Source organism: Mytilus trossulus, chromosome 5 (genome assembly GCF_036588685.1).
Source record: "Mytilus trossulus isolate FHL-02 chromosome 5, PNRI_Mtr1.1.1.hap1, whole genome shotgun sequence".
In the NCBI taxonomy this organism is placed as follows: domain Eukaryota; kingdom Metazoa; phylum Mollusca; class Bivalvia; order Mytilida; family Mytilidae; genus Mytilus; species Mytilus trossulus.
In genome coordinates, this window is record NC_086377.1 from 85,488,319 (window position 1) to 85,501,404 (window position 13,086).

At 32.0% G+C, this 13,086-nt stretch overlaps 1 long non-coding RNA gene and 1 pseudogene across 2 annotated transcripts; one reads left to right on the forward strand and one right to left on the reverse strand.

Annotated features, from left to right (window-relative positions):
• The first annotated feature begins 296 nt into the window (after window positions 1-296).
• On the forward strand, window positions 297-5,752 carry LOC134719231 (uncharacterized). Of its 2 annotated transcripts, none has more exons than XR_010107554.1 (3): window positions 297-428; window positions 3,445-3,551; window positions 5,171-5,752. It is a non-coding gene; the product is annotated as an uncharacterized LOC134719231 (long non-coding RNA). The 2 variants fall into 2 exon arrangements; XR_010107553.1 differs by having other exon boundaries at window positions 332-433.
• Window positions 5,753-9,688: 3,936 nt separating this feature from the next.
• On the reverse strand, window positions 9,689-12,919 carry LOC134718404 (uncharacterized; annotated as a pseudogene).
• Window positions 12,920-13,086: the final 167 nt, after the last annotated feature.

A 13,086-nucleotide genomic window follows, 5' to 3' on the forward strand; every position in this document is an offset into this window, starting at 1 on the left:
CATTTGTAAAATAAATCGTAATGGGATGTAAACATCGTTAATTTCGTAGATAAGAGTGTAACACATATCGTATGTCTATAAAAACAGGTTGTATCAGCTTGAAATAATCCTTCTCCGGACATTGCCGATAATTGCCGACATTTAATAAGCAACTTCCCGAAGAAGTGCGTGACGTCACTTGTGTTGTTTACATCCACTAGACCACGAGAATCATACTATTTCTAACTAAAATTTAACAAAGTATACAATGGATTTCGACGGACAGGACAGCGGCGATGAGCCATTTATAACTCGCAGCGACATTAAGGTGGTTTTCCCGCAAAACCGAATAAAAAAACAGTGCAGGAGTTATTTCCCCTATCTAGATCAGAATGTGTAATGGCGGGCGACTTTTGACGTTGCAGACACAGTAACAAATGTAGCAATAGGTAAGGTACGCGTATCGCATGAATAATGAAATATATGGCATATGGTGTCTTTTTTAATATTATAATGTATTTTCACATCAGGAAATGGAAATAATTTGAGTGAAAGCTGTATTTATCAAAAGAAAAATAGCAAGCGGAGTTTAAGCTCCGCCCACCTGTTTACCTTATTTGGAAATTCAATGTAGTTGCGAAGCTTGCAGTTTGCAAGTTGGTTAATTGAAAATTACTAAAGTAGCCGTGCACTTGTCAGTTGAGATTATAACGACCTGCTTGGAGAAACTGATGAGAACAAATGGAAAATTTATTCAATATGATCCAATGTCTGGACAAAACACGACTTATCGTCGTGTCATATGTTTTCGTATGTCATATGTTTTCGTATCAACCACATTTCGTCGGTTTCGGCTGCATACGCGTACATTGTGGCGTGTTTTTCGGTTTCTATATTTAGAACAACAACACCACTACAACTTGACATATTTAAAACATATTCAACGTCGCTTTTTAAAGACGTTAGAACATATTAAATAAAACTGACCTATTTAGCCATTTTTATTTAATGTCAAAAATATGCATCACTAGAATAGCTATAAAAAAAAAATTCTGAAGGGTTAAAATAAAGTCCAGATATGTTTTTTGCAAGTCAGTTACCGGATCTTCAAGACATATGACTGTCATGTGTTTTTGGGCCGTTTTAATTACAAACCAGCGAGTTAAAATTAGTAGGGTTCTTATATAAAATGGTTGTTCAAAATCTAATTATTCAATATTTCATTTATAATTTTTTTGTATACATCCTTGATTCATGAAGATGAAACAGTCTTGACTTTTTATATTTAATCCTAAATTTTAAAAACTGCATTTTATTTTAGAAAAAATAATGTATTTTGTACAAACCAGGTGCCAATCTGAAATTAATCAAAATCTTAAAATTTCAGCACACACTTTACCAAACTAAAACTATTTACTAGTAATTTTTAGTACTGAAAAGTATTTATTTTCTTTTTTTATGATTCAAGCGATCATTAGAACCACGACTTTAGAAAATATTAATTTCCGGATTTTGTAGTCATTTCCTGTCCGTGTACTGATCCAATTTTTATTTCATACGAAAACATATGATGCCGTTTTTTTGACATACAAAAATCGCAAAGTAATCGGAAACAGTAAAAAATCGTAGTAAGCATTGAAAAAAAATCTAGATACCTTAAATTAATCTACAGGACATGCTTTTTAAATTTGAGCAAACACCGGAATAAAAACTCAACAGTGAAAACTGTAAGCAGTGAAATTTGTTATTAGTACGAAAACACATTACACGATGAAAGGTGTAATTTATCGCTTTCAGGTATTACAATCTAGAGATATATACTAAAATGCAGAGGGAATGGCTTGTGCACTGCAGAGATCAGATAATAAGGTTCCACTAAAGTCAAAATATAGGACACTTCTTAAAAATCTAAACTTTGCCTGTATCAGAGGCGGATTTAGGGGGGGGCAGGGGGCCCGGGCCCCCCCCTTTTTGAGAAAAAATTTGGTTGCTTATATAGGAAATCATTGAAGCGTGACTGAAGCGGCCCCCCTCTTAGGTCAGTCAGTGGGCCCCCACTTATGAAAATTCCTGGATCCGCCACTGTGTATTTTTCAACCTATAATGAATAAAGTCATAAACTATGAGAACATATGTTCCGTGTCTTTCGTATTAAAATGTGTCAAAGAGATAGCAACCCAACCATAGAACAGACAATAGCAGAAGGTCACCAACTTGTTTTCGTGTTCAGACGTTTTATCTTCTATGTTTCGTGTTTAGTAGGATGACTTGATGTGTGCTTCATGTTTCCCCTTCTTTATTTTCCATGTTTCCTGTCATACTCTTTAACTTCTCGTGCTTTTGACATACATCATGTACATGACATATTATTTTTATACAGTATTTATAATAATTATTATCAGTATTAAAATTGAATAGTCACTGCATTCACTTTCCCTCTAAAATTAGAGTACATGGATGATATCAAATATCTGAACTGTGTCCCTGTTCAGTGTTCAGCTATATATATCCCCAGTAAACAGAATCGAGCCATAATGGTATTTTTAAAATTTTCATTGCGAGACCTCATGTCCAAGAGGCAGGAAAAAAAACACTTGTAATAAAGCTGTGTATTCTGTTATAACAGACAATTGTGTACAAGCATGAACGGATGCAAATCATATCATTTATTAAATGGAAAAGGCCACAGCCTGTTTAGAAACGGTCAATTTTGACGGTATATTAAATTCAGTCTGTCTGTCTTTTCAGAATTGAATATTTTTCGTCGCATCTTTCTCAGGAAAATAACATGGACTTCTTAAATTTGGTTTGAGGGTTTATATGAGTCAGCAATACCGTGTGATGCTTTTTCATATTCATCACTCAACAAATTCCTGTGTACCTTAAAATTCTTAAAGTGTATGGGGGTATCAAAAGTGATCAGTAGCTCACAGATTCACTTGTTTGTTTTATAGTATTTTATATTTTTTGTGGGGGAGGGGGCTGGCTATTGTGAGCAGTGTTCTCAGCACTTCTAGTTAATCATAAAAATTACATTAAGACGAGCAAAAATTAGCAACATGCATATCCTGGGTTCATTTAATTTGCATTAATATAAACATTGTCATTAAAACATTTAATCCCGCTGCAAATGTTTGCACCTGTTCTAAGTCAGGAATCTGATGTACAGTAGTTGTCGTTTGTTTATGTAATTTATAAGTGTCTCTCGTTTCTTGTTTTTTATATAGATTAGACCGTTTGTTTTCCTGTTTAAGTATCTTATCTTATAGCTCTGTAATTTTATTCACTACTTGTACATCTTTGGATTTTAAATGTTTGGCTTTGAGCGTTCCTGATGAAGGTCAATCCAGACTCAGCCAGAAAAGTGCTATGGACGCATGAAATTATTGAACCTGCTGTTTTCAATTTTTCATGCTCCTTTATTTAAAAAAAAAAGTTTATAATTACATTCTCTTTTTCTTTTAGGTCACCTGACAATAACAGGATTGAGGTTACAGTATGCCATTCAAGCTGTGATGAATTATAAAGTTTGGTTTGAATTTGGAGAGCTTCATTACATGTATTATAGACAGGTAAATTGTTTTATCCTGCAATTATCTACATGATCTAACTATTGTACATGTACAATGGGACGACTCACCTGAAGGGTCCCAAGTTAAACAGAAATTAAAAACTATATATATGTCATCATTTAGGCCTTATGGCCTTCAACAATGAGAAAAACACATTCTGCCACATTGTCTTCTCTAAAAGGCGCCAAATCATAATATTGATAAACCTGTTGAAGTAGAAAACTAATGGTCTTATTTATGTGAGAAAAAAGTGAATGAACAAACAAACAAACAAACAAACAGCAACAAACAACAAGTGCTCAATTAAATATTACAGACACATACATAGTCATGGGTAATACATGTATTTGTACAAGTTTATTTTATTTACTTGAAGAAGTAAAAAAAAATACACATAACACGTATAAGTAAAAAGATAATGTTTGAATAATCTAGCCTTAATTTTCTCAAAAATTTACTTGTACAAGTAAACCATGTAAACATTTCTTTCAATCCTAAAAAAAATCCTCAAGTTTTGAGATGTGAATCATGCCTTTAATGATCATGGTGATTTTTCCCAGTTTAGCTCAATTTTTTTTTAATTTTAAGTTCAATGTTTCATCTCATTATATGAATCCATCAAAGAAATTGATTGAGCAAAGATCTTGTATATTTGTGCAAGGCCTTCAAAAATTGCTCCTTTGAGGCTTGTAAATGAGCAGTGTTGTGAAGATAACAGACAAATGGGATTTTCATTGTCTATGAAATTACACTTAAATGATTGGTAAAGACATCTGCAGAGAGTACACAATTTAAAATTCGATTAGTGCAAAGAAATCTCAAGAATTCAAGAAAAAAGGATGTAAAAGAAGTACAATGTAAAACATTCTGAATGTGTAAGGGACATAACTATGCCATTTTTTGGTTTACCCATACAACATGTACAAGTAAATAAGATTCACTTGTATAAGTATCCTACAAATTCACTTTTTTTTTCCATTCTTCAAGAATTGCAATACAATAATTAATGTACTTAATATAAATCATGATAATTTCTGAATTCAAAATGAAGTAAAATTGAGAATGGAAATGGGGAATGTGTCAAAGAGACAACAACCCGACCAAATAAAAAAAAAAATAACAGCAGAAGGTCACCAACATGTAATTCCCGCACCCGGAGGCGTCCTTCAGTGTCTGTATATATATGTACGAGCAGTAATATTTATTTACACAGACATCACAGATATGCCTATAACCATAATAATAATAATATACTGAACTTGCTAGCTAAAATTTCTTGTGGATTCTTGATATTGATCATGTTGATATTGAAGTATTCCTGTCATTGTTCACATTTGGAAAAGGAGATACAAAATAATGAAGTTCAACATAATATTTAAATATTTATTACATAGTGCGCCTTATTAAAATGTGTTTGGAAAATTTTTTGTTCAAATGTTGAATGAAGACATTACTACTGGTAAAAAAGGACGAGAATTATTTTGTTAGCATTTTAACAGTACTTTTTGAAGAAGTATGTTTGCACTAACTTTTGATTACTTTTCTCATATTGAAAATTTCATTTGATATAAACATTGTACATGTTGTACTTGTATTATATTTGCATTTTCATATTTCAGGGATGAAGACCTGCAGTCAGACACCAGTTAAAAGTTACTTATAACTCATCATGGCCATTATGGAAGATCTGATTAAAATTTGTCTAGAAAGCCACCAAATATGTCCATGAAAAATAGAAAAATGACAGCAATTCTACATAATGCACCGTACTAAGTAGAAGCATTGACTGTTTCAAAACCAAATAAATTGGAATTTAGTGTATTGATGCTGAAATAGAGAGGAATATTATTAATTGGACAATTTAACTTCTTTTTCATCATTATTGAAGTTGATGTATACCATCTTAAAGAGTTTTTACTTGACACATGTGACAGTTAAAAGGAATACCAAATATACATAATAAAGGCCGTTTGGAGATTTGTGAATAGTCTTAAAATAGGAGTTTCAAAAAGGATTTCAGTTAAAATATTGTATTTCACGGATGTCAGAAATGTAATTTTTTTGTCTCTTTCATGAAATGTTTTAAAAAATCTGCAATATCTAACCAAGACGAGTGAGAGATCTACAGATAGACATATGATATTCAGTTGAACTGTAAACATGGTAAAGGGGAATTTTGAAATATTCATTTATAAGACTTCTATGAGTGTTTTGTTATTTTTATGGCAATTACAGGAAAGCGATGTAAAAAGTAATTCAATATAGATATTAATCCTACCAGAAAACTTACAGATATCATATGTACATTTCAGACATATACAAATTACATCATGTACATTGTACATGTACAAATGTAAGCATGCAATTCACTGATGCACCACCCATGTAGTTACATGTACATGTAATTATAAAAGTAAGAATATGACATACATGACATATGATTGTCAATGAAACAACTCTCAATCAGAGAACAACTAGTCATATACATGTATTAGCCACCAGAGAACAAGAAAATCATATTTTGTCATGGTTTATATTTCAATCTCATTTCATAACACAGACTATACAGGTTTACAAAATGTTCAAAAGCATTATAAAGTGTTTTGATTTCAGTTGTTGGTCATATTGATGTTGGCCTTCAATACTGAGCAAGACCTCTGTACAAATGTACAAATGTAACATCCACAGAATGTTTGAACCCAAAAATGTTGGATATTTTTCTTTGCTTGCATTTATCATGTAGTTGCTCTTTTGTACATATGTACATTAACATGTTCATATGCATTTAATTTTCTACTGGTATACATGGTATACTTGGAAACTTGTGATGGAATATTTCCACAGTATAAAAAAATCTTATATCTAGCAAGATTAGCAACTGATGTTAGATATACATGTACAGCATTATATTACCATATGCATCATGTGCATAAATACATTTTACATGTACATTTGTATGGCAATGAGACAGCATTTCCAACACACAGACAGAAATTACTTTCTATATATTTTAAATTTGAATGCATCATACATGTAATTACATGTATGTAGTACAGCTAGAATTTCATTAAAAAAAAAGATGATGTGGTATAATTGCCAATGAAGTTTTGATTAACAATTAAGTTGTGTTATTTTTTGTGATTGGATCAGGTAAAGATTAACCCATGATTTTTGGTAGGCAGTACATTGTAGTTCTATAACCGTTAACATGTTTAACACGTACATACATTGTATCATTTTATGAGTTTCCGTCTGACTAATTGTCCTTTCCCCTATATCATGGAAATGGATTCATTCTGATTGATCTGACACTTCGGGATTGTGGTTATGTATAAATTATATTAAGTTAGTTAATTCTGTATTTAGATGTATATTCTGGTACATAAAATTTCTTCTATTAGGACAAAAAAGAAATATTATTTCAGTTGACTCCAATCTCAGCAGTTGATAGGAAATAAGTTTTCTGATTTTAACATCTTTGAGATGAACATGATGAACCTGAATTAAAATATTATGGCACTTAATAATGAAAACACAATTGATTGATTGTGCTGAATGTCACATAAGCACATACGACTATTTCTTTGCTGTCCATTTGTATTGGTGGACACTTTGCACAGAAGGCAGGAATTTAATATGAAATGAGCGGCAGTAAAAAATAGGTCACTATTTCCAACTTCATGATAGAATTGTATTCTTTGATGTCTTTTGAGGTTGAGAAATTAAGATGATATATTTACAAGGCTGCAGATTGAATCATAGCTATATAGGTACAATGTACACTGTACATATATACCTAAATCTGAAACACATCAGATGAGATTAAAATAAGTCGTATACAATGTATGCATCTGAAATAATTTTTGAAACTGGTATATACATGGAGTGGAAGCATAAATTATTGAGCACAAAGTTTGTTTTTTTTTAAATTTTGGGTACTCAATGTCTTATCTTTTAATCTTTACTCCAAAAGGTAGTTTGTGCAAATATTGAAACTCACACATTCTATGAAAAAAGGAATTATATCCCCAATGTTAATGCTGGTGTACAAATTTTAAAATGTATGCCTTTGAATTACAAACATAATAAAATCAGTAAAAGTAGGGCAGAATAATTTTACCAAGTAACTGTAAGGATATTAGAATAAGTCAAATACTGCTCCAGATTGGTTGAAAGGGAATATTCTGTGTAATAAGACGCAGGAAATAACTATGGAGTCCGACATAATAAAAAAAAGCAAGCCATACAAAAAAACTGGCAAATAGATGCAAAAGAATCACCAGAATGAATCTAAAAGTGACAAATCATGATTTACAATTGATACCAGTCACACTTGATAAGCAGGAGATATTCAACAAATAAAATCTCCATCTATTGATGTGATGCAGATAGGAGTTAAGTATATTTATAATTTAAACATAACCAATGACACACCCAATTTCTTTATTAATGCAGCTTTTTTCATTAAAATGTTAATGATTCACAATACACAAACACTAGAAGAGACCTAGTAGGCTAATCTATTAAAATTTATATAATGAACTTTTACTTGCAGAACGAGAACTTTACAAGCACACGAGATGCGATTCCGGATTTGAACCAAAAAAAAGGGGGAAGGCTGCATTCCCCAACACTACATGCATGTAACCCACGTATGGGGTGTATAATAATGACCTTGTAGGCTTATCTATTAAATTAATTTATATATTGAACTTTGATTTGTAGAACAAGAACTATACAAGCACCCGAGATGCGATTCCGGATTTGAACAAAAAAGGGGGAAGGCTGCATGCCCCAACACTACATGCATGTAACCCACGTTTGGGGTGTATAATAATGACCTGAATAATTATGTTTTTTGCCTTCAATAATTTAAATAGCAATAAGACAATAGTTGTTTCAAACTTCGCACAAACATATTATCAAATAAAACGCCGGTGAAAACAAAATATACACGTAGTTTTCCCGTCAGCCGATCCGACTACTAGAGGGTCTTTCAAACGCTTTTTTCGTGCATTTTAGGGCGATTATGCTACAACATGTTAGAATAATTGAAAAGTGCAGGTGCAAGAGCTATACCAACCCACTGCATGCTGGTATTGGTAGAAAGGCAACATTTCAAACTTTTCGAAAAGTGCTGCTACTGGTTATATAGCGTTCGTGTAAAAGAAATTTCACAACCCGAAGTGCCAAAAAAACAATAAATCGATTAAATTCTCCATGTTTTATTGTTTTTTAATTACAAAACCTCTAATGAAAATTAAGTGGCAGCACTTTTCCAGTAAAACAAGTTATCCTGATTACAACGAGCCCAAAATCAGGGCGATCCGATTTCATCTTGCACCTGCACTTTTGACTTTTTTGGGAAATGTCTTTACTTTCAGTTTAAAGTCACGTGACACTAGTGTATTTATATTTTTCTAAAAATAAAAGTTTGTTATATAAATAAGAATAGACCCTTTTACCCCCGATTACTCATATGACGTGTATTTTGGCTTTTAGGGATTGATTGTCTAATACTGTCTAACATGATTAAATACTTCACATTACCAAGCCTCCTAGATGTAAACGTTTTCGTTCGTTTTTTGTTCTTCAACAAAAAAAGGGGGGTTGGCATGTATATCATACACATGTGCCTACAGTACTATACAGTCGCATATTTAACACTTCCTTACCTACATATAGAGTCAAATAAGACATAGAAACTATAAGTTTTAATTCAAAAAAAATATTCAATTGACACAATAATATTGAATTGATGTTAAAATGCATCATGCTATTCTTTTCACATTGATGCATTGTAACTTTTTTTTATGAATTACTTGACAGTTTTTTTTATAAATTTACATGATAATAGATCTTACTGAGGATTTATTGTAAAATAGTCAAATCTACATGTACGTTGTACAATAAATTTCCCAGGTGTGACTGTAACCACTGCGCTGCAATGCCCACTGTGGATGAATGCCTCTGTTGCAAGGAAGTTGGTCCAGTTGCAGAAAAAATGGAAGATGAGGACCTCGATTGTATTACAGATCATGAGGGGTTCACTGGAAACTGTTTAAATAGACATGTCATTGAGGTCTCTTTGTATGACTTTGTTGAAAGGCAGGGACCAATAGACGACAATTAACCAATTCATGAGTAAGTTCAATTTAATATTGATGATTAAAAATAAATTTAACTTCACAACTATCATTTTTTATTTACAATTTTAATCAGAAACAATATAAAAAAAAAAGTCAAGACCAAGCTGATGATGAATTGCAAAAAGCTTAAGGCTAAATAAATAAATCTGAGTAAACATACAAAATATACATGTATCATCATGAAAATATGAACTCTCATCTTGATCACTTTTTTAAGCATACTGATATATCAGTTAAAATAATATCCTTGTTCAAGCTTTGAGTATCACTGTATCACTTTGTAAAAAGAATATGAATAATTTGTTTAATATGCTATTTTTTCAGATTATATAGATATGTTGCTTACAGACGGTTCACTCGTTGGATCTGGCATATACTTGGCAAAAAAAGAAGAAAGGTGATACCAGCATGTGCAGTATTAAAAATTAGGGAGGCATTCCCGTCTGAGGACTTTACTGGATTCAAATATGCCAGGCCATGATCATTTGAAAAAACATCATTGTGGTTAAAATCTTGGTAAATTTCATGTTTCCACAAACAGAGCTTTGAAAGATAAAAACACTCGACTACATGATGTAAATTGTGGTAAATACAATTTAAATGGTGAAGAGTTATATGGAACAATGATCGAAAAACATATTTAAACAAATGTACGAGAAATGATGTCAGTTTCTAGCAAAACGACTTGTTCGATGTCTTATTAGCTCCTCCTTATCAAATTGAGGGTTTGATGCTGTTAGTGGAGGGAGTCCCTGGTATACAATGTTAAAGTCCTCTAAGGCTTCTTTAATGCTTGATAAGTTATTTCGTCTGTCAAAAGTTCTTTTCAGAAGAGCTCCAACATAATCTACAAGACAAATAGAAACTATATCTAATAGCTCAGCCTCTAATTTACATAATTAACCGTGCAAATTTATAGATGCAATGACATTACTTGGATGTGCAGTCTTCATTTTTTGAATATTAACTTTTTCGATTCCAATAGTACAAAAAGAGACTCATAATACTGTAAATAAACCAACATTATTACAAAATAAATGTCTTGCATAGTGCTTTTTATGTTTTATTATTGAACCAGAAAGTTGAACGAAATCTTACCATAGGTCGCTTGAACTTTCTGCGGTTTGACAACACATTGCTCTCCTTTTTTTGCTTTAGGGTACAACTTTTTCCATTTCAGGATGCCTGCTTTTGTGACAGCTTGCTGTCTATTTCCATTCTCATTGTAATGCAATGCAGCAATATAAATTCTGGAGAAGAAGAAAAAACATTACAAAATTATTATCAAATTTTAAGATAAGGAACCTACTAAACTTTTAATTTATTGCTTCAAAGTTTAAAATTAGCCACTGATGAGTTTATGTGTATACCATGTGGTGACCATGATTACAGTACAGGTATACACCTTTCATTGATTTGTTTGGTATATGTTATTTTGACATATTGTACACAATCAATTACCTTGCTTTCATTGCATATTGGAAGAAGTGGGTGTTCTTTGGTGCATACTGGTTCACAAGAGAGTGATACACCTCGAGGCCATATGTCTGGTGCACTGGTGACAGCTTTTTTAAATCTTTTAGCAAGTATTTGCTTTCGATTACTTCCAGAACAAGTTTATGCGATTTGGAACCTAAAAATTAAAATAAAATATAATTTATTAAAACGATAATTTAGGCTAGATGCAAACGTTTAAACATATATGGCTATAAATGATGAGGCATTTTCTCAAAAATAGTTTTTTTTTAATTAGTACAAAGCCATGAAACACAACAAGTGTCCCTTTTTCATAGAACATGAAAACCATTTGTACTTAAGATATTTGTTTACCTTGTTTAAGCCAAGCTCTTTGTTCCTCAAGCTGTCCATGAATACATTGCGGAAATACATCAGACTCATGGACATGTTTATTCATGATGTGGTTTGAAATTGATGTCCATTTGTGTATTTTTTCGTTCTGATCTTCCCCACTTGATGCAGCCACCCAATATGTATGGTTAACAATGCTCTTTATCCATGGTCTTATGTCTCCTGTGTCTTTTTTTTTTGGCTCTGGTTTCCAACTTTTTTGATATTCCTGCAAGTAATGGAATAAAGAAAACATTTTGAAATGTATTTTTTATCAACAGCCTAAGAGTATTGCAGATTTATAAAATATGATTTATTCACAACTTGATAAGATAATACAATTAGTTCTAGTATGAAGTTAATTGAGTAATACCTTTTGCTATATGCCATACATCGAAATAATGATTTATTTCTGGATGGTTGTCCTTCATGAACTTCTTAATCATAACATGTCTATCTGTGACAAGTGTTGAGACTTCAATATGGTTAGTGTCTATAAGAAGGGATAAACCCCTCTTAAGTCCTTCCAATTCCATATGGGTTGACCCCTTAACTTCATTGGACTGAAAAAAATAAGCAAACACTGAAATTATTTGTCAACATGATTTATGAAAACAATAAGATTTGGGGGAAATTCTTGAAATACTGGCCACTGGACAACATCGATAAATCTGTAGTAAGTGTGTTTAACTATTTCCTTCTAAGCATTTATACAGATCTTATTTAAATCTGAAATATATATACATATAAACAATGAGATTTGGGTTATGTTCATGAAATACTTGCCACTGGACAGCAACAATCAATCCATTTTAAGAAGTATGCATGTTAAGCTGTATTTATTTGTAATCATGTTAATACAGATCTAATTTAGATTTATATTGAGAAATCCATCAAGAGTTAATTAATGCAAACCTGAACAAGCTGAATGTCCAATATTTTATTTGTGTTCAAGTCCATCAGAGTGTAACTGCCATATTTAGCACTATAACCAGGACTGTCGCACCTTCCGTCGCCACCAAGTACTACTTGTTTATCTGGACCTGCAATATTAAAAAGGGTAATGCGTGAAGATTATAACACTCTTATTCATATAATTAACAATAAAATTATTCTGTACAGAAAATATATTAACAAGATACATAATTTGACAGAGGGAGAAAATGAGGATAGAAATAAACATATATTCCAAGAATAAATAAAAAGATACGTGTATTCCAGGAAATAAATAAAAAGATATGCGAGTATATTAAAAGAGGTGACACTACGAAGAAATATACATACCTTGCAAGGAAGCTATTAGATCTGCTTGCTGGGAGTCGAATTCATAGATAACTGCACATGATGTGTATGCTGTTTGCAGTCTTCTAACCGAGCGTTCACTAATAATGCCTTTCAGTTTCATTTGATCAAACAGTCTTACAATCTTGGCTGTATTATTCCCGCTAAACATTATGGCACTTGCAAGCAAAAGATTTCCCCATGGTAGTCTTTCATGACAGTTTTGTGATTTCCACTTGTAGACGTGTCCAAAAGCA